At 40.1% G+C, this 24836-nt stretch overlaps 17 non-coding genes across 17 annotated transcripts; all 17 read right to left on the bottom strand.

Moving 5' to 3' along the window:
- Nucleotides 1-1001: 1001 nt before the first annotated feature.
- TRNAR-CCU (transfer RNA arginine (anticodon CCU)) lies at nucleotides 1002-1076 on the bottom strand. Its single transcript has one exon. It is a non-coding gene; the product is annotated as a tRNA-Arg (tRNA).
- A 782-nt stretch (nucleotides 1077-1858) lies between these two features.
- Nucleotides 1859-1931, bottom strand: TRNAR-UCG (transfer RNA arginine (anticodon UCG)). The gene has a single exon. It is a non-coding gene; the product is annotated as a tRNA-Arg (tRNA).
- A 1509-nt stretch (nucleotides 1932-3440) lies between these two features.
- TRNAR-UCG (transfer RNA arginine (anticodon UCG)) lies at nucleotides 3441-3513 on the bottom strand. Its single transcript has one exon. It is a non-coding gene; the product is annotated as a tRNA-Arg (tRNA).
- Nucleotides 3514-5031: 1518 nt separating this feature from the next.
- TRNAR-UCG (transfer RNA arginine (anticodon UCG)) lies at nucleotides 5032-5104 on the bottom strand. The gene has a single exon. It is a non-coding gene; the product is annotated as a tRNA-Arg (tRNA).
- A 1508-nt stretch (nucleotides 5105-6612) lies between these two features.
- TRNAR-UCG (transfer RNA arginine (anticodon UCG)) lies at nucleotides 6613-6685 on the bottom strand. The gene has a single exon. It is a non-coding gene; the product is annotated as a tRNA-Arg (tRNA).
- A 4090-nt stretch (nucleotides 6686-10775) lies between these two features.
- Nucleotides 10776-10848, bottom strand: TRNAR-UCG (transfer RNA arginine (anticodon UCG)). Its single transcript has one exon. It is a non-coding gene; the product is annotated as a tRNA-Arg (tRNA).
- Nucleotides 10849-11492: 644 nt separating this feature from the next.
- TRNAR-CCU (transfer RNA arginine (anticodon CCU)) lies at nucleotides 11493-11565 on the bottom strand. Its single transcript has one exon. It is a non-coding gene; the product is annotated as a tRNA-Arg (tRNA).
- Nucleotides 11566-13933: 2368 nt separating this feature from the next.
- Nucleotides 13934-14006, bottom strand: TRNAR-UCG (transfer RNA arginine (anticodon UCG)). The gene has a single exon. It is a non-coding gene; the product is annotated as a tRNA-Arg (tRNA).
- A 646-nt stretch (nucleotides 14007-14652) lies between these two features.
- Nucleotides 14653-14725, bottom strand: TRNAR-CCU (transfer RNA arginine (anticodon CCU)). The gene has a single exon. It is a non-coding gene; the product is annotated as a tRNA-Arg (tRNA).
- A 782-nt stretch (nucleotides 14726-15507) lies between these two features.
- TRNAR-UCG (transfer RNA arginine (anticodon UCG)) lies at nucleotides 15508-15580 on the bottom strand. Its single transcript has one exon. It is a non-coding gene; the product is annotated as a tRNA-Arg (tRNA).
- A 644-nt stretch (nucleotides 15581-16224) lies between these two features.
- Nucleotides 16225-16297, bottom strand: TRNAR-CCU (transfer RNA arginine (anticodon CCU)). The gene has a single exon. It is a non-coding gene; the product is annotated as a tRNA-Arg (tRNA).
- Nucleotides 16298-17086: 789 nt separating this feature from the next.
- On the bottom strand, nucleotides 17087-17159 carry TRNAR-UCG (transfer RNA arginine (anticodon UCG)). Its single transcript has one exon. It is a non-coding gene; the product is annotated as a tRNA-Arg (tRNA).
- A 646-nt stretch (nucleotides 17160-17805) lies between these two features.
- TRNAR-CCU (transfer RNA arginine (anticodon CCU)) lies at nucleotides 17806-17878 on the bottom strand. The gene has a single exon. It is a non-coding gene; the product is annotated as a tRNA-Arg (tRNA).
- Nucleotides 17879-18660: 782 nt separating this feature from the next.
- On the bottom strand, nucleotides 18661-18733 carry TRNAR-UCG (transfer RNA arginine (anticodon UCG)). Its single transcript has one exon. It is a non-coding gene; the product is annotated as a tRNA-Arg (tRNA).
- A 1506-nt stretch (nucleotides 18734-20239) lies between these two features.
- Nucleotides 20240-20312, bottom strand: TRNAR-UCG (transfer RNA arginine (anticodon UCG)). The gene has a single exon. It is a non-coding gene; the product is annotated as a tRNA-Arg (tRNA).
- Nucleotides 20313-20958: 646 nt separating this feature from the next.
- TRNAR-CCU (transfer RNA arginine (anticodon CCU)) lies at nucleotides 20959-21031 on the bottom strand. Its single transcript has one exon. It is a non-coding gene; the product is annotated as a tRNA-Arg (tRNA).
- Nucleotides 21032-23401: 2370 nt separating this feature from the next.
- On the bottom strand, nucleotides 23402-23474 carry TRNAR-UCG (transfer RNA arginine (anticodon UCG)). The gene has a single exon. It is a non-coding gene; the product is annotated as a tRNA-Arg (tRNA).
- Between the last annotated feature and the right edge of the window lie 1362 nt (nucleotides 23475-24836).

The following is a 24836-nucleotide window of genomic DNA, read 5'->3' on the forward strand; positions in this document are numbered from 1 at the left end:
CCACTCTCTGACTACTCATGCCACCCTCTGGCCCACCCATGCCACCCTCTGTTTCATCACAGCACCCTCTGGTTGTCCAGTCAGTGTACATTATTGTGGCAACGCAAGCACACCTTACCTGCCTCAAGTGACCTGAATTAATTTGGGGCTGATTAATGTGTCACAGAATATTTTTTTAGCTGGCACCTGCTTTCTTAGTGCTTCCTGATTAGTGATCTTTCGCACTTGCTAAGTGCTTTCATTGTTGCAAAATTAGTTACAACACCTGCCCTGCCCCAACTGACAATAATGAATTAGGGGCTGATTAATGGATTTGAACTTCCAGCCTGGCTCCTGCTTGTCTCCCTTAGCTGTAATTCAGGACCTTTGTGGCATATGTTTAACTATTCTGAGGTTCAGAGCAGGGTCACATAATAGTTGCAACTGGCAACTGAACTCTGGAGGGGCCCCTCAGGAAGCACTACAGGAAATGGCTACTAATGATGAGCCTGAACTTTTGAACCTGGTAAGTAGTTTCAGTTTTGCTAAGATCGTATTTCTGCAATTTTGCACTTATTCGCGGGGCGCGAAGTTGTACTGGGAAGCCGCGAACTCACGCGAACAGTGCAAGCAGTGCGAGCAAAATCCGCTGCTCGCGGATTTGCGGATTTTGCGGGAGATTCGCGAATCTCGCGGATTGCGAATTTACCGAAAATCCGCAAAATCCGCGAGCGAAACGGATTTTCCGCCCATGCTTAGTCACCACCTCTAGAAACAACAGTTACACCAATCCAATTCAAATAATTTTTTCCAAAGGAATATCTTCTGCCGGGTCAAAGTTGCATCTGACAAAGATAGGTGTTTAAAAATCTACTTTGTAGTTTCAGAACACCAACATGACCCTGAAGAGTACAGAAGTAAAATGGTACCATTTCAAAGTTCCTAATACCTCATAAGCTTCTGAGCGGAAGCATGTAATAAATATATAAATTTTTCTGGACAAGTAAGAGTGGATATTGGTTTTCATCTCAGATGGGACTCGAACCCACAATCCCTGGCTTAGGAGGCCAGTGCCTTATCCATTAGGCCACTGAGGAACAGATAAACACATGCAGTCTAGAGGCATTATTTAAATGTATTCAATCGTCTGCACACAGGACATTTCTCAGTTCTCTCCATAAGTAAACTTCCCATTTTCATCCTCTTCCATCCCCGACTTTAACACTCTGTTCTGTGCTATAATGGAGGCTCTTCATTTCGAGCAAGTGGAGAGAAATGGGAGGAGAACCACTTTCGACTCAACACTTCTTCTTTCCTGGATGCTTTTCTCAATAAACTGGGCTTTGACAGTGGTATCAAGCCGTCCTTGTCTTCAGCAGGACACAGAAACAGGCACCAAGTCTCCTAACCAAGTTCAACCACACTCTGCAACTTAATAGACCAATGCTTTACAAATTAGACAACTGTGTCATCAGCAAAGGCAGCCAATGTGCAAATCCTTTATAATTCTTCTGTAGTACTTTTCTTTCTCGTAGGCAAAATTAGCACTTTAACTGCACAAATCATACAGATTTTACACTTGAAGCACTCCATGAACACACACCTTGCATTTCATCTACACACCCTTAAGCTAAAAACCCATTCTGTCAAGTCACAATTCTGCAACCCTATTACATATTCAGTGCGTGTACATAGTAGCACTTCTTAATGCCACTAACATGGACAAGATTTTAGGCTGAAGATGCAATCTAAATGACTGTGCAGTATGTACTCCACTTCATGAATAATTAGGAATGAGAACATGATGGCTATAAGAGTATTGGAAGAGCCTGCTTCCATTCTGAATGGAAAGCTGAGTTGTGTGACCATTGGCAAAAACCGACCACAGAGGGACTCGAACCCTCAATCTTCTGATCCGAAGTCAGACGCCTTATCCATTAGGCCACGCGGTCATATGTCCTGCTTTGCTTATTTTTATAATGTAGGTGGTATGCAAGGATGGGAAATATGATATTGATAGTTATTTAGGTTTACATCCCATTGTGTTTTTTCAGCTCCTTTCAATTAAAGCACTCTTTTGGAATCGATATAATGAGAATGTCACCAGTACTATAAGCTTTTGTTTTCTTTTTTGCATTTAAACCTCTTTCTTCATGAGATTAAAGCTCAGTTGTATGCTTTACATAGCTCTGGATATTTCCAGAAGTGGAGAGAAACTGTTTTGACAGTAGTACAAACTGCTCCTTTCTGGATATGCCAATTTACACACGCTCAAAGGTTGTATATGTTTCATGAATCCTGACTTGCCCTATTCAAGTGGCTGAAAGCCTGTCACCACCTCTAGAAACAACAGTTACACCAATCCAATTCAAATCATTTTTTCCAAAGGAATATCTTCTGCCGGGTCAAAGTTGCATCTGACAAAGATAGGTGTTTAAAAATCTACTTTGTAGTTTCAGAACACCAACATGACCCTGAAGAGTACAGAAGTAAAATGGTACCATTTCAAAGTTCCTAATACCTCATAAGCTTCTGAGCGGAAGCATGTAATAAATATATAAATTGTTCTGGAAAAGTAAGAGTGGATATTGGTTTTCATCTCAGATGGGACTCAAACCCACAATCCCTGGCTTAAGAGGCCAGTGCCTTATCCATTAGGCCACTGAGGGACAGATAAACACTGCATTCTAGAGGCATTATTTAAATGTATTCAATCATCAAACACTGGTGTCTGTACACAGGACATTTTTCAGTTCTTCCATAAGTAAACTTCCCATTTTCATCCTCTTCCATCCCCGACTTTAACACTCTGTTCTGTGCTATAATGGAGGCTCTGCATTTCGAGCAAGTGGAGAGAAATTTGAGGAGAACCACTTTCGACTCAACACTTCTTCTTTCCTGGATGCTTTTCTCAATAAACTGGGCTTTGACAGTGGTATCAAGCCGTCCTTGTCTTCAGCAGGACACAGAAACAGGCACCAAGTCTCCTAACCAAGTTCAACCACACTCTGCAACTTAATAGACCAATGCTTTACAAATTAGCCAACTGTGTCATCAGCAAAGGCAGACAATGTGCAAATCCTTTATAATTCTTCTGTAGTACTTTTCTTTCTCGTAGGCAAAATTAGCACTTTAACTGCACAAATCATACAGATTTTACACTTGAAGCACTCCATGAACACACACCTTGCATTTCATCTACACACCCTTAAGCTAAAAACCCATTCTGTCAAGTCAAAATTCTGCAACCCTATTACATATTCAGTGCGTGTACATAGAAGCACTTCTTAAGCCACTAACATGGACAAGATTTTAGGCTGAAGATGCAATCTAAATGACTGTGCAGTATGTACTCCACTTCATGAATAATTAGGAATGAGAATATGATGGCTATAAGAGTATTGGAAGGGCCTGCTTCCATTCTGAATGGAAAGCTGAGTTGTGTGACCATTGGCAAAAACCGACCACGAAGGGACTCGAACCCTCAATCTTCTGATCCGAAGTCAGACGCCTTATCCATTAGGCCACGCGGTCATATGTCCTGCTGTGCTTATTTTTATAATGTAGGTGGTATGCAAGGATGGGAAATATGATATTGGTAGTTATTTAGGTTTACATCCCATTGTGTTTTTTCAGCTCCTTTCAATTAAAGCACTCTTTTGGAATCGATATAATGAGAATGTCACCAGTACAATAAGCTTTTGTTTTCTTTTTTGCATTTAAACCTCTTTCTTCATGAGATTAAAGCTCAGTTGTATGCTTTACATAGCTCTGGATATTTCCAGAAGTGGAGAGAAACTGTTTTGACAGTAGTACAAACTGCTCCTTTCTGGATATGCCAATTTACACATGCTCAAAGGTTGTATATGTTTCATGAATCCTGACTTGCCCTATTCAAGTAGCTGAAAGCCTGTCACCACCTCTAGAAACAACAGTTACACCAATCCAATTCAAATCATTTTTTCCAAAGGAATATCTTCTGCCGGGTCAAAGTTGCATCTGACAAAGATAGGTGTTTAAAAATCTACTTTGTAGTTTCAGAACACCAACATGACCCTGAAGAGTACAGAAGTAAAATGGTACCATTTCAAAGTTCCTAATACCTCATAAGCTTCTGAGCGGAAGCATGTAATAAATATATAAATTTTTCTGGAAAAGTAAGAGTGGGTATAGGTTTTCATCTCAGATGGGACTCGAACTCACAATCCCTGGTTTAGGAGGCCAGTGCCTTATCCATTAGGCCACTGAGGGACACATAAACACTGCAGTCTAGAGGCATTATTTAAATGTATTCAATCGTCAAACACTGGTGTCTGCACACAGGACATTTCTCAGTTCTCTCCATAAGTAAACTTCCCATTTTCATCCTCTTCCATCCCCGACTTTAACACTCTGTTCTGTGCTATAATGGAGGCTCTGCATTTCGAGCAAGTGGAGAGAAATTGGAGGAGAACCACTTTCGACTCAACACTTCTTCTTTCCTGGATGCTTTTCTCAATAAACTGGGCTTTGACAGTGGTATCAAGCCGTCCTTGTCTTCAGCAGGACACAGAAACAGGCACCAAGTCTCCTAACCAAGTTCAACCACACTCTGCAACTTAATAGACCAATGCATTACAAATTAGCCAACTGTGTCATCAACAAAGGCAGCCAATGTGCCAATCCTTTATAATTCTTCTGTAGTACTTTTCTTTCTCGTAGGCAAAATTAGCACTTTAACTGCACAAATCATACAGATTTTACACTTGAAGCACTCCATGAACACATACTTACACACCTTGCATTTCATCTACACACCCTTAAGCTAAAAACCCATTCTGTCAAGTCAAAATTCTGCAACCTATTACATATTCAGTGCGTGTACATAGAAGCACTTCTTAATGCCACTAACATGGACAAGATTTTAGGCTGAAGATGCAATCTAAATGACTGTGCAGTATGTACTCCACTTCATGAATAATTAGGAATGAGAACATGATGGCTATAAGAGTATTGGAAGAGCCTGCTTCCATTCTGAATGGAAAGCTGAGTTGTGTGACCATTGGCAAAAACCAACCACGAAGGGACTCGAACCCTCCATCTTCTGATCCGAAGTCAGACGCCTTATCCATTAGGCCACGCGGTCATATGTCCTGCTGTGCTTATTTTTATAATGTAGGTGGTATGCAAGGATGGGAAATATGATATTGGTAGTTATTTAGGTTTACATCCCATTGTGTTTTTTCAGCTCCTTTCAATTAAAGCACTCTTTTGGAATCGATGTAATGAGAATGTCACCAGTACAATAAGCTTTTGTTTTCTTTTTTGCATTTAAACCTCTTTCTTCATGAGATTAAAGCTCAGTTGTATGCTTTACATAGCTCTGGATATTTCCAGAAGTGGAGAGAAACTGTTTTGACAGTAGTACAAACTGCTCCTTTCTGCATATGCCAATTTACACACGCTCAAAGGTTGTATATGTTTCATGAATCCTGACTTGCCCTATTCAAGTAGCTGAAAGCCTGTCACCACCTCTAGAAACAACAGCTACACCAATCCAATTCAAATCATTTTTTCCAAAGGAATATCTTCTGCCGGGTCAAAGTTGCATCTGACAAAGATAGGTGTTTAAAAATCTACTTTGTAGCTTCAGAACACCAACATGACCCTGAAGAGTACAGAAGTAAAATGGTATCATTTCAAAGTTCCTAATACCTCATAAGCTTCTGAGCGGAAGCATGTAATAAATATATAAATTTTTCTAAAAAATTAAGAGTGGATATTGGTTTTCACCTCAGATGGGACTCGAACCCACAATCCCTGGCTTATGGAGGCCAGTGCCTTATCCATTAGGCCACTGAGGCACAGATAAACACATGCAGTCTAGAGGCATTATTTAAATGTATTCAATCGTCTGCACACAGGACATTTCTCAGTTCTCTCCATAAGAAAACTTCCCATTTTCATCCTCTTCCATCCCCGACTTTAACACTCTGTTCTGTGCTATAATGGAGGCTCTTCATTTCGAGCAAGTGGAGAGAAATTGGAGGAGAACCACTTTCGACTCAACACTTCTTCTTTCCTGGATGCTTTTCTCAATAAACTGGGCTTTGACAGTGGTATCAAGCCGTCCTTGTCTTCAGCAGGACACAGAAACAGGCACCAAGTCTCCTAACCAAGTTCAACCACACTCTGCAACTTAATAGACCAATGCTTTACAAATTAGCCAACTGTGTCATCAGCAAAGGCAGCCAATGTGCCAATCCTTTATAATTCTTCTGTAGTACTTTTCTTTCTCGTAGGCAAAATTAGCACTTTAACTGCACAAATCATACATATTTTACACTTGAAGCACTTCATGAACACATACTTACACACCTTGCATTTCATCTACACACCCTTGAGCTAAAAACCCATTCTGTCAAGTCAAAATTCTGCAACCCTATTACATATTCAGTGCGTGTACATAGAAGCACTTCTTAATGCAACTAACATGGACAAGATTTTAGGCTGAAGATGCAATCTAAATGACTGTGCAGTATGTACTCCACTTCATGAATAATTAGGAATGAGAACATGATGGCTATAAGAGTATTGGAAGAGCCTGCTTCCATTCTGAATGGAAAGCTGAGTTGTGTGACCATTGGCAAAAACCGACCACGAAGGGACTCGAACCCTCAATCTTCTGATCCGAAGTCAGACGCCTTATCCATTAGGCCACGAGGTCATATGTCCTGCTTTGCTTATTTTTATAATGTAGGTGGTATGCAAGGATGGGAAATATGATATTGATAGTTATTTAGGTTTACATCCCATTGTGGTTTTTCAGCTCCTTTCAATTAAAGCACTCTTTTGGAATCGATATAATGAGAATGTCACCAGTACTATAAGCTTTTGTTTTCTTTTTTGCATTTAAACCTCTTTCTTCATGAGATTAAAGCTCAGTTGTATGCTTTACATAGCTCTGGATATTTCCAGAAGTGGAGAGAAACTGTTTTGACAGTAGTACAAACTGCTCCTTTCTGGATATGCCAATTTACACACGCTCAAAGGTTGTATATGTTTCATGAATCCTGACTTGCCCTATTCAAGTGGCTGAAAGCCTGTCACCACCTCTAGAAACAACAGTTACACCAATCCAATTCAAATCATTTTTTCCAAAGGAATATCTTCTGCCGGGTCAAAGTTGCATCTGACAAAGATAGGTGTTTAAAAATCTACTTTGTAGTTTCAGAACACCAACATGACCCTGAAGAGTACAGAAGTAAAATGGTACCATTTCAAAGTTCCTAATACCTCATAAGCTTCTAAGCGGAAGCATGTAATAAATATATAAATTGTTCTGGAAAAGTAAGAGTGGATATTGGTTTTTTTCTCAGATGGGACTCAAACCCACAATCCCTGGCTTAAGAGGCCAGTGCCTTATCCATTAGGCCACTGAGGGACAGATAAACACTGCATTCTAGAGGCATTATTTAAATGTATTCAATCATCAAACACTGGTGTCTGTACACAGGACATTTCTCAGTTCTTCCATAAGTAAACTTCCCATTTTCATCCTCTTCCATCCCCGACTTTAACACTCTGTTCTGTGCTATAATGGAGGCTCTGCATTTCGAGCAAGTGGAGAGAAATTGGAGGAGAACCACTTTCGACTCAACACTTCTTCTTTCCTGGATGCTTTTCTCAATAAACTGGGCTTTGACAGTGGTATCAAGCCGTCCTTGTCTTCAGCAGGACACAGAAACAGGCACCAAGTCTCCTAACCAAGTTCAACCACACTCTGCAACTTAATAGACCAATGCTTTACAAATTAGCCAACTGTGTCATCAGCAAAGGCAGCCAATGTGCCAATCCTTTATAATTCTTCTGTAGTACTTTTCTTTCTCGTAGGCAAAATTAGCACTTTAACTGCACAAATCATACAGATTTTACACTTGAAGCACTCCATGAACACACACCTTGCATTTCATCTACACACCCTTAAGCTAAAAACCCATTCTGTCAAGTCACAATTCTGCAACCCTATTACATATTCAGTGCGTGTACATAGAAGCACATCTTAATGCCACTAACATGGACAAGATTTTAGGCTGAAGATGCAATCTAAATGACTGTGCAGTATGTACTCCACTTCATGAATAATTAGGAATGAGAACATGATGGCTATAAGAGTATTGGAAGAGCCTGCTTCCATTCTGAATGGAAAGCTGAGTTGTGTGACCATTGGCAAAAACCAACCACGAAAGGACTCGAACCCTCAATCTTCTGAGCCGAAGTCAGACGCCTTATCCATTAGGCCACGCGGTCATATGTCCTGCTGTGCTTATTTTTATAATGTAGGTGGTATGCAAGGATGGGAAATATGATATTGATAGTTATTTAGGTTTACATCCCATTGTTTTTTTTCAGGTCCTTTCAATTAAAGCACTCTTTTGGAATCGATATAATGAGAATGTCACCAGTACTATAAGCGTTTGTTTTCTTTTTTGCATTTAAACCTCTTTCTTCATGAGATTAAAGCTCAGTTGTATGCTTAACATAGCTCTGGATATTTCCAGAAGTGGAGAGAAACTGTTTTGACAGTAGTACAAACTGCTCCTTTCTGGATATGCCAATTTACACACGCTCAAAGGTTGTATATGTTTCATGAATCCTAACTTGCCCTATTCAAGTAGCTGAAAGGCTGTCACCACTAAGCATGGGCGAATTTTGCGAATCTCGCGTTCGCGAATTTTGCGGATTTGCGAACTCGCAATCCGCAAAATCCGCGAATTCTCGCGAATTTGCGGATTTTTTTTTGTGTTTGCGCGGGTTTCTGCCAGTTCGCGAGGGTTTTGTACACTTTCGCAAATTGCGAACTTACCTGTCGGGTCGCAAGTTTCGCGAACTTGTTGTTTCTACATGTCCAGCCTGTTTGGGACACTCTTCTTCATCACTGCCACTCTCTGTCACCACTGCCACTCTCTGACTACTCATGCCACCCTCTGGCCCACCCATGCCACCCTCTGTTTCATCACAGCACCCTCTGGTTGTCCAGTCAGTGTACATTATTGTGGCAACGCAAGCACACCTTCCCTGCCTCAAGTGACCTGAATTAATTTGGGGCTGATTAATGTGTCACAGAATATTTTTTTAGCTGGCACCTGCTTCCTTAGTGCTTCCTGATTAGTGATCTTTCGCACTTGCTAAGTGCTTTCATTGTTGCAAAATTAGTTACAACACCTGCCCTGCCCCAACTGACAATAATGAATTAGGGGCTGATTAATGGATTTGAACTTCCAGCCTGGCTCCTGCTTGTCTCCCTTAGCTGTAATTCAGGACCTTTGTGGCATATGTGTAACTATTCTGAGGTTCAGAGCAGGGTCACATAATAGTTGCAACTGGCAACTGAACTCTGGAGGGGCCCCTCAGGAAGCACTACAGGAAATGGCTACTAATGATGAGCCTGAACTTTTGAACCTGGTAAGTAGTTTCAGTTTTGCTAAGATCGTATTTCTGCAATTTTGCACTTATTCGCGTGGCGCGAAGTTGTACTGGGAAGCCGCGAACTCACGAAACAGTGCAAGCAGTGCGAGCAAAATCCGCTGCTCGCGGATTTGCGGATTTTGCGGGAGATTCGCGAATCTCGCGGATTGCAAATTTACCGAAAATCCGCAAAATCCGTGAGCGAAACGGATTTTCCGCCCATGCTTAGTCACCACCTCTAGAAACAACAGTTACACCAATCCAATTCAAATAATTTTTTCCAAAGGAATATCTTCTGCCGGGTCAAAGTTGCATCTGACAAAGATAGGTGTTTAAAAATCTACTTTGTAGTTTCAGAACACCAACATGACCCTGAAGAGTACAGAAGTAAAATGGTACCATTTCAAAGTTCCTAATACCTCATAAGCTTCTGAGCGGAAGCATGTAATAAATATATAAATTTTTCTGGAAAAGTAAGAGTGGATATTGGTTTTCATCTCAAATGAGACTCGAACCCACAATCCCTGGCTTAGGAGGCCAGTGCCTTATCCATTAGGCCACTGAGGAACAGATAAACACATGCAGTCTAGAGGCATTATTTAAATGTATTCAATCGTCTGCACACAGGACATTTCTCAGTTCTCTCCATGAGTAAACTTCCCATTTTCATCCTCTTCCATCCCCGACTTTAACACTCTGTTCTGTGCTATAATGGAGGCTCTTCATTTCGAGCAAGTGGAGAGAAACGGGAGGAGAACCACTTTCGACTCAACACTTCTTCTTTCCTGGATGCTTTTCTCAATAAACTGGGCTTTGACAGTGGTATCAAGCCGTCCTTGTCTTCAGCAGGACACAGAAACAGGCACCAAGTCTCCTAACCAAGTTCAACCACACTCTGCAACTTAATAGACCAATGCTTTACAAATTAGCCAACTGTGTCATCAGCAAAGGCAGCCAATGTGCAAATCCTTTATAATTCTTCTGTAGTACTTTTCTTTCTCGAAGGCAAAATTAGCACTTTAACTGCACAAATCATACAGATTTTACACTTGAAGCACTCCATGAACACACACCTTGCATTTCATCTACACACCCTTAAGCTAAAAACCCATTCTGTCAAGTCAAAATTCTGCAACCCTATTACATATTCAGTGCGTGTACATAGAAGCACTTCTTAATGCCACTAACATGGACAAGATTTTAGGCTGAAGATGCAATCTAAATGACTGTGCAGTATGTACTCCACTTCATGAATAATTAGGAATGAGAATATGATGGCTATAAGAGTATTGGAAGAGCCTGCTTCCATTCTGAATGGAAAGCTGAGTTGTGTGACCATTGGCAAAAACCGACCACGAAGGGACTCGAACCCTCAATCTTCTGATCCGAAGTCAGGCGCCTTATCCATTAGGCCACGCGGTCATATGTCCTGCTGTGCTTATTTTTATAATGTAGGTGGTATGCAAGGATGGGAAATATGATATTGGTAGTTATTTAGGTTTACATCCCATTGTGTTTTTTCAGCTCCTTTCAATTAAAGCACTCTTTTGGAATCGATATAATGAGAATGTCACCAGTACAATAAGCTTTTGTTTTCTTTTTTGCATTTAAACCTCTTTCTTCATGAGATTAAAGCTCAGTTGTATGCTTTACATAGCTCTGGATATTTCCAGAAGTGGAGAGAAACTGTTTTGACAGTAGTACAAACTGCTCCTTTCTAGATATGCCAATTTACACATGCTCAAAGGTTGTATATGTTTCATGAATCCTGACTTGCCCTATTCAAGTAGCTGAAAGCCTGTCACCACCTCTAGAAACAACAGTTACACCAATCCAATTCAAATCATTTTTTCCAAAGGAATATCTTCTGCCGGGTCAAAGTTGCATCTGACAAAGATAGGTGTTTAAAAATCTACTTTGTAGTTTCAGAACACCAACATGACCCTGAAGAGTACAGAAGTAAAATGGTACCATTTCAAAGTTCCTAATACCTCATAAGCTTCTGAGCGGAAGCATGTAATAAATATATAAATTTTTCTAGAAAAGTAAGAGTGGATATTGGTTTTCACCTCAGATGGGACTTGAACCCACAATCCCTGGCTTAGGAGGCCAGTGCCTTATCCATTAGGCCACTGAGGCACAGATAAACACATGCAGTCTAGAGGCATTATTTAAATGTATTCAATCGTCTGCACACAGGACATTTCTCAGTTCTCTCCATAAGTAAACTTCCCATTTTCATCCTCTTCCATCCCCGACTTTAACACTCTGTTCTGTGCTATAATGGAGGCTCTTCATTTCGAGCAAGTGGAGAGAAATTGGAGGAGAACCACTTTCGACTCAACACTTCTTCTTTCCTGGATGCTTTTCTCAATAAACTGGGCTTTGACAGTGGTATCAAGCCGTCCTTGTCTTCAGCAGGACACAGAAACAGGCACCAAGTCTCCTAACCAAGTTCAACCACACTCTGCAACTTAATAGACCAATGCTTTACAAATTAGCCAACTGTGTCATCAGCAAAGGCAGCCAATGTGCCAATCCTTTATAATTCTTCTGTAGTACTTTTCTTTCTCGTAGGCATAATTAGCACTTTAACTGCACAAATCATACAGATTTTACACTTGAAGCACTTCATGAACACATACTTACACACCTTGCATTTCATCTACACACCCTTGAGCTAAAAACCCATTCTGTCAAGTCAAAATTCTGCAACCCTATTACATATTCAGTGCGTGTACATAGAAGCACTTCTTAATGCCACTAACATGGACAAGATTTTAGGCTGAAGATGCAATCTAAATGACTGTGCAGTATGTACTCCACTTCATGAATAATTAGGAATGAGAACTTGATGGCTATAAGAGTATTGGAAGAGCCTGCTTCCATTCTGAATGGAAAGCTGAGTTGTGTGACCATTGGCAAAAACCGACCACGAAGGGATCGAACCCTCAATCTTCTGATCCGAAGTCAGACGCCTTATCCATTAGGCCACTCGGTCATATGTCCTTCTGTGCTTATTTTTATAATGTAGGTGGTATGCAAGGATGGGAAATATGATATTGATAGTTATTTAGGTTTACATCCCATTGTGTTTTTTCAGCTCCTTTCAATTAAAGCACTCTTTTGGAATCGATATAATGAGAATGTCACCAGTACGATAAGCTTTTGTTTTCTTTTTTGCATTTAAACCTCTTTCTTCATGAGATTAAAGCTCAGTTGTATGCTTGACATAGCTCTGGATATTTCCAGACGTGGAGAGAAACTGTTTTGACAGTAGTACAAACTGCTGCTTTCTGGATATGCCAATTTACACACACTCAAAGGTTGTATATGTTTCATGAATCCTGACTTGCCCTATTCAAGTAGCTGAAAGCCTGTCACCACCTCTAGAAACAACAGTTACACCAATCCAACTCAAATCATTTTTTCCAAAGGAATATCTTCTGCCGGGTCAAAGTTGCATCTGACAAAGATAGGTGTTTAAAAATCTACTTTGTAGTTCCAGAACACCAACATGACCCTGAAGAGTACAGAAGTAAAATGGTACCATTTCAAAGTTCCTAATACCTCATAAGCTTCTGAGCGGAAGCATGTAATAAATATATAAATTTTTCTGGAAAAGTAAGAGTGGATATTGGTTTTCACCTCAGATGGGACTCTAACTCACAATCCCTGGCTTAGGAGGCCAGTGCCTTATCCATTAGGCCACTGAGGCACAAATAAACACATGTAGTCTAGAGGCATTATTTAAATGTATTCAATCGTCTGCACACAGGACATTTCTCAGTTCTCTCCATAAGTAAACTTCCCATTTTCATCCTATTCCATCCACGACTTTAACTCTCTGTTCTGTGCTATAATGGAGGCTCTGCATTTCGAGCAAGTGGAGAGAAATTGGAGGAGAACCACTTTCGACTCAACACTTCTTCTTTCCTGGATGCTTTTCTCAATAAACTGGGCTTTGACAGTGGTATCAAGCCGCCCTTGTCTTCAGCAGGACACAGAAACAGGCACCAAGTCTCCTAACCAAGTTCAACCACACTCTGCAACTTAATAGACCAATGCATTACAAATTAGCCAACTGTGTCATCAGCAAAGGCAGCCAATGTGCCAATCCTTTATAATTCTTCTGTAGTACTTTTCTTTCTCGTAGGCAAAATTAGCACTTTAACTGCACAAATCATACAGATTTTACACTTGAAGCACTCCATGAACACATACTTACACACCTTGCATTTCATCTACACACCCTTAAGCTAAAAACCCATTCTGTCAAGTCAAAATTCTGCAACCTATTACATATTCAGTGCGTGTACATAGAAGCACTTCTTAATGCCACTAACATGGACAAGATTTTAGGCTGAAGATGCAATCTAAATGACTGTGCAGTATGTACTCCACTTCATGAATAATTAGGAATGAGAACATGATGGCTATAAGAGTATTGGAAGAGCCTGCTTCCATTCTGAATGGAAAGCTGAGTTGTGTGACCATTGGGAAAAACCAACCACGAAGGGACTCGAACCCTCAATCTTCTGATCCGAAGTCAGACGCCTTATCCATTAGGCCACGCGGTCATATGTCCTGCTGTGCTTATTTTTATAATGTAGGTGGTATGCAAGGATGGGAAATATGATATTGGTAGTTATTTAGGTTTACATCCCATTGTGTTTTTTCAGCTCCTTTCAATTAAAGCACTCTTTTGGAATCGATATAATGAGAATGTCACCAGTACAATAAGCTTTTGTTTTCTTTTTTGCATTTAAACCTCTTTCTTCATGAGATTAAAGCTCAGTTGTATGCTTTACATAGCTCTGGATATTTCCAGAAGTGGAGAGAAACTGTTTTTTGTCAGTAGTACAAACTGCTCCTTTCTGGATATGCCAATTTACACACGCTCAAAGGTTGTATATGTTTCATGAATCCTGACTTGCCCTATTCAAGTAGCTGAAAGCCTGTCACCACCTCTAGAAACAACAGTTACACCAATCCAATTCAAATCATTTTTTCCAAAGGAATATCTTCTGCCGGGTCAAAGTTGCATCTGACAAAGATAGGTGTTTAAAAATCTACTTTGTAGCTTCAGAACACCAACATGACCCTGAAGAGTACAGAAGTAAAATGGTACCATTTCAAAGTTCCTAATACCTCATAAGCTTCTGAGCGGAAGCATGTAATAAATATATAAATTTTTCTAGAAAAGTAAGAGAGGATATTGGTTTTCACCTCAGATGGGACTCAAACCCACAATCCCTGGCTTAGGAGGCCAGTGCCTTATCCATTAGGCCACTGAGGCACAGATAAACACAAGCGGTCTAGAGGCATTATTTAAATGTATTCAATCGTCTGCACACAGGACATTTCTCAGTTCTCTCCATAAGTAAACTTCCCATTTTCATCCTCTTCCATCCCCGACTTTAACACTCTGTTCTGTGCTATAATGGAGGCTCTGCATTTCGAGCAAGTGGAGAGAAATTGGAGGAGAACCACTTTCGACTCAACACTTCTTCTTTCCTGGATGCTTTTCTCAATAAACTGGGCTTTGACAGTGGTATCAAGCCGTCCTTGTCTTCAGCAGGACACAGAAACAGGCACCAAGTCTCCTAACCAAGTTCAACCACACTCTGCAACTTAATAGACCAATGCTTTACAAATTAGCCAACTGTGTCATCAGCAAAGGCAGCCAATGTGCCAATCCTTTATAATTCTTCTGTAGTACTTTTCTTTCTCGTAGGCAAAATTAGCACTTTAACTGCACAAATCATACAGATTTTACACTTGAAGCACTCCATGAACACACACCTTGCATTTCATCTACACACCCTTAAGCTAAAAACCCATTCTGTCAAGTCAAAATTCTGCAACCCTATTACATATTCAGTGCGTGTACATAGAAGCACTTCTTAATGCCACTAACATGGACAAGATTTTAGGCTGAAGATGCAATCTAAATGACTGTGCAGTATGTACTCCACTTCATGAATAATTAGGAATGAGAACATGATGGCTATAAGAGTATTGGAAGAGCCTGCTTCCATTCTGAATGGAAAGCTGAGTTGTGTGACCATTGGCAAAAACCGACCACGAAGGGACTCGAACCCTCAATCTTCTGATCCGAAGTCAGACGCCTTATCCATTAGGCCACTCGGTCATATGTCCTTCTGTGCTTATTTTTATAATGTAGGTGGTATGCAAGGATGGGAAATATGATATTGATAGTTATTTAGGTTTACATCCCATTGTGTTTTTTCAGCTCCTTTCAATTAAAGCACTCTTTTGGAATCGATATAATGAGAATGTCACCAGTACGATAAGCTTTTGTTTTCTTTTTTGCATTTAAACCTCTTTCTTCATGAGATTAAAGCTCAGTTGTATGCTTGACATAGCTCTGGATATTTCCAGACGTGGAGAGAAACTGTTTTGACAGTAGTACAAACTGCTGCTTTCTGGATATGCCAATTTACACACACTCAAAGGTTGTATATGTTTCATGAATCCTGACTTGCCCTATTCAAGTAGCTGAAAGCCTGTCACCACCTCTAGAAACAACAGTTACACCAATCCAACTCAAATCATTTTTTCCAAAGGAATATCTTCTGCCGGGTCAAAGTTGCATCTGACAAAGATAGGTGTTTAAAAATCTACTTTGTAGTTCCAGAACACCAACATGACCCTGAAGAGTACAGAAGTAAAATGGTACCATTTCAAAGTTCCTAATACCTCATAAGCTTCTGAGCGGAAGCATGTAATAAATATATAAATTTTTCTGGAAAAGTAAGAGTGGATATTGGTTTTCACCTCAGGTGGGACTCTAACTCACAATCCCTGGCTTAGGAGGCCAGTGCCTTATCCATTAGGCCACTGAGGCACAAATAAACACATGTAGTCTAGAGGCATTATTTAAATGTATTCAATCGTCTGCACACAGGACATTTCTCAGTTCTCTCCATAAGTAAACTTCCCATTTTCATCCTATTCCATCCACGACTTTAACTCTCTGTTCTGTGCTATAATGGAGGCTCTGCATTTCGAGCAAGTGGAGAGAAATTGGAGGAGAACCACTTTCGACTCAACACTTCTTCTTTCCTGGATGCTTTTCTCAATAAACTGGGCTTTGACAGTGGTATCAAGCCGCCCTTGTCTTCAGCAGGACACAGAAACAGGCACCAAGTCTCCTAACCAAGTTCAACCACACTCTGCAACTTAATAGACCAATGCATTACAAATTAGCCAACTGTGTCATCAGCAAAGGCAGCCAATGTGCCAATCCTTTATAATTCTTCTGTAGTACTTTTCTTTCTCGTAGGCAAAATTAGCACTTTAACTGCACAAATCATACAGATTTTACACTTGAAGCACTCCATGAACACATACTTACACACCTTGCATTTCATCTACACACCCTTAAGCTAAAAACCCATTCTGTCAAGTCAAAATTCTGCAACCTATTACATATTCAGTGCGTGTACATAGAAGCACTTCTTAATGCCACTAACATGGACAAGATTTTAGGCTGAAGATGCAATCTAAATGACTGTGCAGTATGTACTCCACTTCATGAATAATTAGGAATGAGAACATGATGGCTATAAGAGTATTGGAAGAGCCTGCTTCCATTCTGAATGGAAAGCTGAGTTGTGTGACCATTGGCAAAAACCAACCACGAAGGGACTCGAACCCTCAATCTTCTGATCCGAAGTCAGACGCCTTATCCATTAGGCCACGCGGTCATATGTCCTGCTGTGCTTATTTTTATAATGTAGGTGGTATGCAAGGATGGGAAATATGATATTGGTAGTTATTTAGGTTTACATCCCATTGTGTTTTTTCAGCTCCTTTCAATTAAAGCACTCTTTTAGAATCGATATAATGAGAATGTCACCAGTACAATAAGCTTTTGTTTTCTTTTTTGCATTTAAACCTCTTTCTTCATGAGATTAAAGCTCAGTTGTATGCTTTACATAGCTCTGGATATTTCCAGAAGTGGAGAGAAACTGTTTTTTGTCAGTAGTACAAACTGCTCCTTTCTGGATATGCCAATTTACACACGCTCAAAGGTTGTATATGTTTCATGAATCCTGACTTGCCCTATTCAAGTAGCTGAAAGCCTGTCACCACCTCTAGAAACAACAGTTACACCAATCCAATTCAAATCATTTTTTCCAAAGGAATATCTTCTGCCGGGTCAAAGTTGCATCTGACAAAGATAGGTGTTTAAAAATCTACTTTGTAGCTTCAGAACACCAACATGAGCCTGAAGAGTACAGAAGTAAAATGGTACCATTTCAAAGTTCCTAATACCTCATAAGCTTCTGAGCGGAAGCATGTAATAAATATATAAATTTTTCTAGAAAAGTAAGAGTGGATATTGGTTTTCACCTCAGATGGGACTCAAACCCACAATCCCTGGCTTAGGAGGCCAGTGCCTTATCCATTAGGCCACTGAGGCACAGATAAACACATGCAGTCTAGAGGCATTATTTAAATGTATTCAATCGTCTGCACACAGGACATTTCTCAGTTCTCTCCATAAGTAAACTTCCCATTTTCATCCTCTTCCATCCCCGACTTTAACACTCTGTTCTGTGCTATAATGGAGGCTCTGCATTTCGAGCAAGTGGAGAGAAATTGGAGGAGAACCACTTTCGACTCAACACTTCTTCTTTCCTGGATGCTTTTCTCAATAAACTGGGCTTTGACAGTGGTATCAAGCCGTCCTTGTCTTCAGCAGGACACAGAAACAGGCACCAAGTCTCCTAACCAAGTTCAACCACACTCTGCAACTTAATAGACCAATGCTTTACAAATTAGCCAACTGTGTCATCAGCAAAGGCAGCCAATGTGCCAATCCTTTATAATTCTTCTGTAGTACTTTTCTTTCTCGTAGGCAAAATTAGCACTTTAACTGCACAAATCATACAGATTTTACACTTGAAGCACTCCATGAACACACACCTTGCATTTCATCTACACACCCTTAAGCTAAAAACCCATTCTGTCAAGTCAAAATTCTGCAACCCTATTACATATTCAGTGCGTGTACATAGAAGCACTTCTTAATGCCACTAACATGGACAAGATTTTAGGCTGAAGATGCAATCTAAATGACTGTGCAGTATGTACTCCACTTCATGAATAATTAGGAATGAGAACATGATGGCTATAAGAGTATTGGAAGAGCCTGCTTCCATTCTGAATGGAAAGCTGAGTTGTGTGACCATTGGCAAAAACCGACCACGAAGGGACTCGAACCCTCAATCTTCTGATCCGAAGTCAGACGCCTTATCCATTAGGCCACTCGGTCATATGTCCTTCTGTGCTTATTTTTATAATGTAGGTGGTATGCAAGGATGGGAAATATGATATTGATAGTTATTTAGGTTTACATCCCATTGTGTTTTTTCAGCTCCTTTCAATTAAAGCACTCTTTTGGAATCGATATAATGAGAATGTCACCAGTACGATAAGCTTTTGTTTTCTTTTTTGCATTTAAACCTCTTTCTTCATGAGATTAAAGCTCAGTTGTATGCTTGACATAGCTCTGGATATTTCCAGACGTGGAGAGAAACTGTTTTGACAGTAGTACAAACTGCTGCTTTCTGGATATGCCAATTTACACACACTCAAAGGTTGTATATGTTTCATGAATCCTGACTTGCCCTATTCAAGTAGCTGAAAGCCTGTCACCACCTCTAGAAACAACAGTTACACCAATCCAACTCAAATCATTTTTTCCAAAGGAATGTCTTCTGCCGGGTCAAAGTTGCATCTGACAAAGATAGGTGTTTAAAAATCTACTTTGTAGTTCCAGAACACCAACATGACCCTGAAGAGTACAGAAGTAAAATGGTACCATTTCAAAGTTCCTAATACCTCATAAGCTTCTGAGCGGAAGCATGTAATAAATATATAAATTTTTCTGGAAAAGTAAGAGTGGATATTGGTTTTCACCTCAGATGGGACTCTAACTCACAATCCCTGGCTTAGGACGCCAGTGCCTTATCCATTAGGCCACTGAGGCACAAATAAACACATGTAGTCTAGAGGCATTATTTAAATGTATTCAATCGTCTGCACACTGGACATTTCTCAGTTCTCTCCATAAGTAAACTTCCCATTTTCATCCTATTCCATCCACGACTTTAACACTCTGTTCTGTGCTATAATGGAGGCTCTGCATTTCGAGCAAGTGGAGAGAAATTGGAGGAGAACCACTTTCGACTCAACACTTCTTCTTTCCTGGATGCTTTTCTCAATAAACTGGGCTTTGACAGTGGTATCAAGCCGCCCTTGTCTTCAGCAGGACACAGAAACAGGCACCAAGTCTCCTAACTAAGTTCAACCACACTCTGCAACTTAATAGACCAATGCATTACAAATTAGCCAACTGTGTCATCAGCAAAGGCAGCCAATGTGCCAATCCTTTATAATTCTTCTGTAGTACTTTTCTTTCTCGTAGGCAAAATTAGCACTTTAACTGCACAAATCATACAGATTTTACACTTGAAGCACTCCATGAACACATACTTACACACCTTGCATTTCATCTACACACCCTTAAGCTAAAAACCCATTCTGTCAAGTCAAAATTCTGCAACCTATTACATATTCAGTGCGTGTACATAGAAGCACTTCTTAATGCCACTAACATGGACAAGATTTTAGGCTGAAGATGCAATCTAAATGACTGTGCAGTATGTACTCCACTTCATGAATAATTAGGAATGAGAACATGATGGCTATAAGAGTATTGGAAGAGCCTGCTTCCATTCTGAATGGAAAGCTGAGTTGTGTGACCATTGGCAAAAACCAACCACGAAGGGACTCGAACCCTCAATCTTCTGATCCGAAGTCAGACGCCTTATCCATTAGGCCACGCGGTCATATGTCCTGCTGTGCTTATTTTTATAATGTAGGTGGTATGCAAGGATGGGAAATATGATATTGGTAGTTATTTAGGTTTACATCCCATTGTGTTTTTTCAGCTCCTTTCAATTAAAGCACTCTTTTGGAATCGATATAATGAGAATGTCACCAGTACAATAAGCTTTTGTTTTATTTTTTGCATTTAAACCTCTTTCTTCATGAGATTAAAGCTCAGTTGTATGCTTTACATAGCTCTGGATATTTCCAGAAGTGGAGAGAAACTGTTTTTTGTCAGTAGTACAAACTGCTCCTTTCTGGATATGCCAATTTACACACGCTCAAAGGTTGTATATGTTTCATGAATCCTGACTTGCCCTATTCAAGTAGCTGAAACCCTGTCACCACCTCTAGAAACAACAGTTACACCAATCCAATTCAAATCATTTTTTCCAAAGGAATATCTTCTGCCGGGTCAAAGTTGCATCTGACAAAGATAGGTGTTTAAAAATCTACTTTGTAGCTTCAGAACACCAACATGACCCTGAAGAGTACAGAAGTAAAATGGTACCATTTCAAAGTTCCTAATACCTCATAAGCTTCTGAGCGGAAGCATGTAATAAATATATAAATTGTTCTAGAAAAGTAAGAGTGGATATTGGTTTTCACCTCAGATGGGACTCAAACCCACAATCCCTGGCTTAGGAGGCCAGTGCCTTATCCATTAGGCCACTGAGGCACAGATAAACACATGCAGTCTAGAGGCATTATTTAAATGTATTCAATCGTCTGCACACAGGACATTTCTCAGTTCTCTCCATAAGTAAACTTCCCATTTTCATCCTCTTCCATCCCCGACTTTAACACTCTGTTCTGTGCTATAATGGAGGCTCTTCATTTCGAGCAAGTGGAGAAAAATTGGAGGAGAACCACTTTCGACTCAACACTTCTTCTTTCCTGGATGCTTTTCTCAATAAACTGGGCTTTGACAGTGGTATCAAGCCGTCCTTGTCTTCAGCAGGACACAGAAACAGGCACCAAGTCTCCTAACCAAGTTCAACCACACTCTGCAACTTAATAGACCAATGCTTTACAAATTAGCCAACTGTGTCATCAGCAAAGGCAGCCAATGTGCCAATCCTTTATAATTCTTCTGTAGTACTTTTCTTTCTCGTAGGCAAAATTAGCACTTTAACTGCACAAATCATACAGATTGTACACTTGAAGCACTTCATGAACACATACTTACACACCTTGCATTTCATCTACACACCCTTGAGCTAAAAACCCATTCTGTCAAGTCAAAATTCTGCAACCCTATTACATATTCAGTGCGTGTACATAGAAGCACTTCTTAATGCCACTAACATGGACAAGATTTTAGGCTGAAGATGCAATCTAAATGACTGTGCAGTATGTACTCCACTTCATGAATAATTAGGAATGAGAACATGATGGCTATAAGAGTATTGGAAGAGCCTGCTTCCATTCTGAATGGAAAGCTGAGTTGTGTGACCATTGGCAAAAACCGACCACGAAAGGACTCGAACCCTCAATCTTCTGATCCGAAGTCAGACGCCTTATCCATTAGGCCACTCGGTCATATGTCCTTCTGTGCTTATTTTTATAATGTAGGTGGTATGCAAGGATGGGAAATATGATATTGATAGTTATTTAGGTTTACATCCCATTGTGTTTTTTCAGCTCCTTTCAATTAAAGCACTCTTTTGGAATCGATATAATGAGAATGTCACCAGTACGATAAGCTTTTGTTTTCTTTTTTGCATTTAAACCTCTTTCTTCATGAGATTAAAGCTCAGTTGTATGCTTGACATAGCTCTGGATATTTCCAGACGTGGAGAGAAACTGTTTTGACAGTAGTACAAACTGCTGCTTTCTGGATATGCCAATTTACACACACTCAAAGGTTGTATATGTTTCATGAATCCTGACTTGCCCTATTCAAGTAGCTGAAAGCCTGTCACCACCTCTAGAAACAACAGTTACACCAATCCAACTCAAATCATTTTTTCCAAAGGAATATCTTCTGCCGGTTCAAAGTTGCATCTGACAAAGATAGGTGTTTAAAAATCTACTTTGTAGTTCCAGAACACCAACATGACCCTGAAGAGTACAGAAGTAAAATGGTACCATTTCAAAGTTCCTAATACCTCATAAGCTTCTGAGCGGAAGCATGTAATAAATATATAAATTTTTCTGGAAAAGTAAGAGTGGATATTGGTTTTCACCTCAGAGGGGACTCTAACCCACAATCCCTGGCTTAGGAGGCCAGTGCCTTATCCATTAGGCCACTGAGGCACAAATAAACACATGTAGTCTAGAGGCATTATTTAAATGTATTCAATCGTCTGCACACAGGACATTTCTCAGTTCTCTCCATGAGTAAACTTCCCATTTTCATCCTATTCCATCCATGACTTTAACACTCTGTTCTGTGCTATAATGGAGGCTCTGCATTTCGAGCAAGTGGAGAGAAATTGGAGGAGAACCACTTTCGACTCAACACTTCTTCTTTCCTGGATGCTTTTCTCAATAAACTGGGCTTTGACAGTGGTATCAAGCCGCCCTTGTCTTCAGCAGGACACAGAAACAGGCACCAAGTCTCCTAACCAAGTTCAACCACACTCTGCAACTTAATAGACCAATGCTTTACAAATTAGCCAACTGTGTCATCAGCAAAGGCAGCCAATGTGCCAATCCTTTATAATTCTTCTGTAGTACTTTTCTTTCTCGTAGGCAAAATTAGCACTTTAACTGCACAAATCATACAGATTTTACACTTGAAGCACTTCATGAACACATACTTACACACCTTGCATTTCATCTACACACCCTTGAGCTAAAAACCCATTCTGTCAAGTCAAAATTCTGCAACCCTATTACATATTCAGTGCGTGTACATAGAAGCACTTCTTAATGCCACTAACATGGACAAGATTTTAGGCTGAAGATGCAATCTAAATGACTGTGCAGTATGTACTCCACTTCATGAATAATTAGGAATGAGAACATGATGTCTATAGGAGTATTGGAAGAGCCTGCTTCCATTCTGAATGGAAAGCTGAGTTGTGTGACCATTGGCAAAAACAGACCACGAAGGGACTCGAACCCTCAATCTTCTGATCCGAAGTCAGACGCCTTATCCATTAGGCCACGAGGTCATATGTCCTGCTTTGCTTATTTTTATAATGTAGGTGGTATGCAAGGATGGGAAATATGATATTGATAGTTATTTAGGTTTACATCCCATTGTGTTTTTTCAGCTCCTTTCAATTAAAGCACTCTTTTGGAATCGATATAATGAGAATGTCACCAGTACTATAAGCTTTTGTTTTCTTTTTTGCATTTAAACCTCTTTCTTCATGAGATTAAAGCTCAGTTGTATGCTTTACATAGCTCTGGATATTTCCAGAAGTGGAGAGAAACTGTTTTGACAGTAGTACAAACTGCTCCTTTCTGGATATGCCAATTTACACACGCTCAAAGGTTGTATATGTTTCATGAATCCTGACTTGCCCTATTCAAGTGGCTGAAAGCCTGTCACCACCTCTAGAAACAACAGTTACACCAATCCAATTCAAATCATTTTTTCCAAAGGAATATCTTCTGCCGGGTCAAAGTTGCATCTGACAAAGATAGGTGTTTAAAAATCTACTTTGTAGTTTCAGAACACCAACATGACCCTGAAGAGTACAGAAGTAAAATGGTACCATTTCAAAGTTCCTAATACCTCATAAGCTTCTGAGCGGAAGCATGTAATAAATATATAAATTGTTCTGGAAAAGTAAGAGTGGATATTGGTTTTCATCTCAGATGGGACTCAAGCCCACAATCCCTGGCTTAAGAGGCCAGTGCCTTATCCATTAGGCCACTGAGGGACAGATAAACACTGCATTCTAGAGGCATTATTTAAATGTATTCAATCATCAAACACTGGTGTCTGTACACAGGACATTTCTCAGTTCTTCCATAAGTAAACTTCCCATTTTTATCCTCTTCCATCCCCGACTTTAACACTCTGTTCTGTGCTATAATGGAGGCTCTGCATTTCGAGCAAGTGGAGAGAAATTGGAGGAGAACCACTTTCGACTCAACACTTCTTCTTTCCTGGATGCTTTTCTCAATAAACTGGGCTTTGACAGTGGTATCAAGCCGTCCTTGTCTTCAGCAGGACACAGAAACAGGCACCAAGTCTCCTAACCAAGTTCAACCACACTCTGCAACTTAATAGACCAATGCTTTACAAATTAGCCAACTGTGTCATCAGCAAAGGCAGCCAATGTGCCAATCCTTTATAATTCTTCTGTAGTACTTTTCTTTCTCGTAGGCAAAATTAGCACTTTAACTGCACAAATCATACAGATTTTACACTTGAAGCACTCCATGAACACACACCTTGCATTTCATCTACACACCCTTAAGCTAAAAACCCATTCTGTCAAGTCAAAATTCTGCAACCCTATTACATATTCAGTGCGTGTACATAGAAGCACTTCTTAATGCCACTAACATGGACAAGATTT

Source organism: Lissotriton vulgaris, chromosome 5, assembly GCF_964263255.1.
Source record: "Lissotriton vulgaris chromosome 5, aLisVul1.2, whole genome shotgun sequence".
In the NCBI taxonomy this organism is placed as follows: domain Eukaryota; kingdom Metazoa; phylum Chordata; class Amphibia; order Caudata; family Salamandridae; genus Lissotriton; species Lissotriton vulgaris.